This window comes from Nicotiana sylvestris, chromosome 2 (genome assembly GCF_000393655.2).
Source record: "Nicotiana sylvestris chromosome 2, ASM39365v2, whole genome shotgun sequence".
Taxonomy (NCBI): domain Eukaryota; kingdom Viridiplantae; phylum Streptophyta; class Magnoliopsida; order Solanales; family Solanaceae; genus Nicotiana; species Nicotiana sylvestris.
Window position 1 is genome coordinate 76,904,254 of NC_091058.1, and position 5,468 is coordinate 76,909,721.

General features: G+C 37.0%; 1 long non-coding RNA gene across 1 annotated transcript; it reads left to right on the forward strand.

The window, feature by feature from the left end:
* Positions 1–1,623: 1,623 nt before the first annotated feature.
* LOC138886342 (uncharacterized) lies at positions 1,624–3,049 on the forward strand. Its single transcript, XR_011405025.1, has 2 exons — positions 1,624–2,094; positions 2,863–3,049. It is a non-coding gene; the product is annotated as an uncharacterized lncRNA (long non-coding RNA).
* Positions 3,050–5,468: the final 2,419 nt, after the last annotated feature.

Consider the following 5,468-nt stretch of genomic DNA (forward strand, 5'->3'; position numbering starts at 1 on the left):
ATTAGCTTAACCCAGGTAGAACCTTTTCGCCTAGGGGGGTCCAGCTCATAGTTCCGGGTAGAAGTCCTCTTCGCTCAGGTTGTTTTACGTAGCTCAACCCAGGTAGAACCTTTTCGTCTAGGGGGATCCAGCTCATAGTTTCGGGTAGAAGTACTCTTCGCTCAAGTTGTTTTACATTAGCTTAACTCAGGTAGAACCTTTTCGCCTAGAGGGATCCAGCTCATAGTTTCCGGGTAGAAGTACTCTTCGCTCAGGATATTTTACATAGTTTAACTCAGGTAGAACCGTTTCGTCTAGAGGGATTCAACACTTTATCAATAATACATGGTGCTAACACCCGATTCTATTTCCTTCCAGTAAGAGAGGGTACCAGCCCTGATTACATTTCCTTTCAATAGTACAGGGTACCGATCCCTGGTTAAACTATCATTCGTTACCAAATTTTATCTCTTTTAGCTAGTTTATACTACTATTTCTGTTTGCCTTTTCAATAAATTAGATAATTTACAGATTTGTCTAATAACTCACAAAATTTTCCTAGTGCCAAACTGGGGCAGAAAATTTTTGTTCGTTTTTGTTTGTCTTTGATGGCTTTGCAGGCTCTGCCATATAGCGCAAGTGACGATTAAAGCTTGCAGTTTCAGTTTTCTCATCAGAAGAAAGAAATCCTTCGATCACAAGATAGTCGGAGTTTAGCTTTGATAATGTATCAGCAACCCAGCTTCTCGAGATTCATCTTCTCAAATTCTGATCCAGAAAGCAAGCCATCGAGATTGAGTCATAATCTTTTCTTCAAAGAGCATCAAGATCCAATCTACGGTCAACACATGCGACAAAGTCAAGAATCAAGATTTGACTCCAGAAGACACATGGATAGAAATTTTGTATAGGAATTTTGTACTCTTAGTTTGTAGACATATATAATGCCCTTCTCTTTTTCTTTTGATGTAAGAAGCGAGTAACCGCAATAGCAACAGCGACAACAACAGCAGCAACAGTCTTAACTCTAGTGTCCGATAGTCCCAGCTACCAAATTTTTCCAGAACTACACTGACCTGATTCCTTTGTAGCCAAGGATATGTAGGCAACCTCGAAAGCAAGGTTCGGTCACTTTTTTTAAAAAATTGCTTCCATTGGAGTGATATGTGAGCAAAAATTAGCTATGGCATTCACTTTTCTTTGCACGAAAACTCTTCACGTTCTCGAGCAAAGAGGGACAGCTGTAAATGCCTAATTTTTGCCTTGTATATATATATATATATATATATATGTGTGTGTGTGTGTGTGTGTGTGTGTGTGTGTGTGTGTGTGTATTTGTTCTTATTTGTGTATGTATAGGTTTTAAGAGTTGAGTAATTGTTTGATAAATGGGGTAGGGATTGGGCTAGTGTAATTTAATTAAAATTGTGCCAAAATTAGCCCAAAATTTAAGCCCAAATAGCCCAAATCCGGCCCAAAATGGAGCTGCCAAGAAGAGCTTAAAACGACGTAGTTTGGTCTTGAAACTACGTCGTTTTGGTTAAGTAACAAGATTCAATCTCATCCACCCATCTTGATTTAATCCAACGATCCTAGTTTGATCTTCATCCTAGGTATTTAAAGCCCAAAATCACCAAAAATTTGCCCTATTTCCCCCTTATTTCCTCTCTCTTCTTTCCCTCTCCTTCTTCTCTCTTCTCTCTTTCTTCACTCTCTCTACGCCGCCCCATCTCCGCCCACCGCCGCCGGCCGGAAATCGCCGCCGCCGGCAGACCACCTCCAAACACCTCCAAATTCACACCATGTAATCTCCACAACTTCCTCTTTCCATATCTCCAAACCAAATCCTTCAAAAATCCTTCAAAAATCCCTCAAACTCCTTGAATCTTAGATCTTGGAAACTTTCCCGTCACTTTTTTGCCCAAATCCTTGAAGCTCCAACCACTACCACCCCACAATACCTACATCAATGGATAGAGCTCCTCAAGACCTAGCTATTGATGTCAATTTCACCCTGAAAATCCGGCGACCAAAATACGGCCAAATTCCGGCGACCTCCCCGAACACCCTCTTTTGGCATACCACCATTTTTTCGGCCACTTGAATTGTAAAATGGTAAAAATCATATTCTTTTTCATGGCTGATTTTTTATTTTTCTTTTTAATTTTCAGATTTTATTTTGGTCTATTATTAATTATTTTAGCATTAGTTTTTGAAGTTTGAAATGTTCAATTTTCTGTTTTTGCACTTGTTGAAGTAGTAAAATAGTTTTGTATTAATAAAAATGAGGTAGTGCAGAATACTTAAGAGTATATGGTACTTGTTTGATTGTTTATTTACTGCTTCAAGACTCTTTGAGTACAATACTCAAAAGTCAAATTGTTTGGTAAGAAAATGTACACTTTTGTACAGTGTTTGAATAAAAGTCTGTCTTTAAATAGTGGAGAAAAGATTTTTTTTTGAAATACTTGACAAGATTTGAACCAGAAAGTCTGGCCTTTTGAATTTAAGAGCAGATTTTGTAGAAAATCTGTCAAAAAGATTGATTTTTAATTTTTTGAAATAGCTGGTTGTTTTGATATATAAGGGGGACTCAATCACACTTCCAGGGAGAGGGAATAATTGCTTTGAACACACAAAAACATAAAAAAAAATCAGCAGTTGAACACATGAAAAGTGAGCTGGAATGGTGAGCTTTGGGAGTGAATCTTAGAGTGCAAACTTTTAGAAAAGTATAAGTCCTCTTTAGAGTTCGTTTCTGGGTTTCCTCTTTAAGTTTTCGGGTTGTTTTAACACGGATTTGTTGCTGGTTTTGCTGCTGTTTTGCTGCTGTTTTTATGCTGCTTTAGTTGCTGAACTACTGTTTATTCTTTTGCTATCCAGGTAATCCTTTAAGACTCGTAACGTACGTATTTTCAGCAATGGGAACAACTTGAACATACTGCACCATTTAAATGTGTTTGATATGATGAATAATTTGACAACAAAAGAGCTTGTATGTTATTGTTATGTATCAAGCATGTGATAATGTGAATATAGTCCTTCATAATACTTGAATATTGAGTTGCAATTGAATGTGATATCTAAGTATGTCATGAATGACTTTAGATGTATAACACATAGCATGAGTTTGTTTTAGTTGCTGAAATTTCAATGCCAACATATGCTTCTAGGAATGTTATGATAATTTTTTTTAATCTGGCCATTTTTCCAGATTTGCAAAAGTGGCTATTTTTGTAAAGTGTGCGTTTATACAATTGTGACTATGTAGTTAATGGTCATAAATGCAAACTAAGTAAAGAACTTTTGAACCAAAAAGTAAAAGCTGGCCCATTTACCTTTAAACAACAAAATTACCCCCTTTTCTTCTATATAGCATTGGGCCAATTAAAATCCATTTCTTGGCCCATTTTAATAATAAATTCCAGCAGCCCAAGAGCTCTTTACAAGCTGGCCCATTTTTTTTAACAAGAAGTTGGTTCATTTCTTTTAAAATAGATTAAGTTGGTCCAACTTTTGTTTGCTTAATTTTTCCCAACTATAAGCTAGAAAAATAGTAATAATATTAGATTTTTCTACTATTTTTAATTAACTCATTTCGTTTTTAAACGCTAGGCAATTAGTAGGCGCGCTTTAACTCACGGAATCACTTGTGTAGCGTGATGTTTGAATATTTGATAAATTAATTTAATAATCTCATACCATGCCCATTAATTTTAGTTAATTCTTAATTTAGTATATATTTTTTTGTTAAGATCGCGAATTCGCTTGCATAGCGCGATAGTTGATTTTTTATTTTATTTTCAAAACTAATCTCTTCGAATGTAGTATTTTTTCCAGACGTAAATAACATGCTAACAATCGTTTGTCATGACTGCGGATTCGCTTGCGTAGCGCCGTTATGACTAAATAATAAATTTCATCGATCATGCACTCGCTTGCGTAGTGTGGTTATGACATCTTCTTATTAAAAAATATTCTTTAATTTTTCTAATAATCAAGAGATAAAAGCGGATAGGTAAAAATATGAAAAATAATACAAATCACAGTTTATCCAAAATTAATTTAAGCCAAATGTAGTCAATAAAGCGACCGTGCTAGAACCACGGGACTCGGGGAATGCCTTACACCTTCTCCTCGGTCAACGGAATTCCTTATCCGGACTTTGTTTTCGCAGACCAATAATAAAAGAGTCAAACCTTCCTTTGATTAGGGATTCAAATAAAAGGTGACTTGGAACACCAACAAATCAATCCCTATTTCAAAATTGTCACTTTAATTGGAAAAATTCTTTAACCCACAAATTCGTAGCATAAAACGTTACATTTTGTACATATCTTTTGGAGGGGTAAAAAGGGGTGTGACAGTCATATTGGGCAACGGTTAGTTGATTATTTGGGCCATGTGATTTCCGACCAAGGATTGAATATGGATCCGGCAAAAATTTCTGCTATTCAACAATGGCCAGTACCTACTAATATGAAAGCGGTACGGAGCTTCCTCGGGTTTGCAGGGTACTATCGACGCTTTATCCATCATTATGTTGTAATTGCTGGTCCTCTTACCGACCTTCTGCGCAAGGATTCTTTCAGCTGGTCACCTACGGCGTAAATTGCTTTTGACACCCTCAAAAGCAAGCTGGGTCCTACAGCAGTGCTAGCCTTACCCGACTTCACCCAAGAATTTCAACTTGAAATTGATGCGTCGGGTCAGGGAATTGGGGCAGTATTATCACAGAAGGGGCATCTAATAGCATATTTTAGCTAGAAGCGGAGTAATAGGATGCAAGGAGCCTCTACTTATCACCAAGAAATATTTGCCATCATTCAGGCAGTCAGTAAATGGCGCCAATATTTGTTGGGGAGGAGATTTACAATTTATATGGACCAACAATCCCTCAAATATCTGACAAACACAAACAATTCAAACTCCGAAACAACAAAAATGGTTAAGTAAGTTGGTGGGGTTTGATCTCCAAATCCTCTGTCGACCGGGAAAACTGAACCAAGCCATTGATGCTCTTTCTCGTACTTCAGAGGCAATGTTCCTTACCATTACAGTCAAGGATATGATTTAGGGGATGAACTCATGTCTTTGAACTATTCTCATCCTGAGTTATTGGAACTACAACAATCTATGCAAGATCTGGACTCAACCATTGAGGGATCCCAATTTCGTAAAGGGCTGCTATTTTTTAAGGGTCGTTTAGTCATACCGGTTGATTCATCCCTGCGTCAGAGGTTGCTCTATGAGTTTCATGACACAATGATTGTGTTATGCCCCATGTTTTCCTACGTGAAAGTACGCCATAAATAAATTGATAAAAGCTCAGAAATAAGATGTTACATCCTGCATTTTTGTACGTTAAAGCTTCGTCGTAAGTTAATCAACGTAAGCTCGAGAATGAGATTATTTTGAGATTATAAGTATTATGCTATTTCAAATAAGTGATAAGTTAATTTGTGAAGGTGAGAGGGTGAACGAATCGA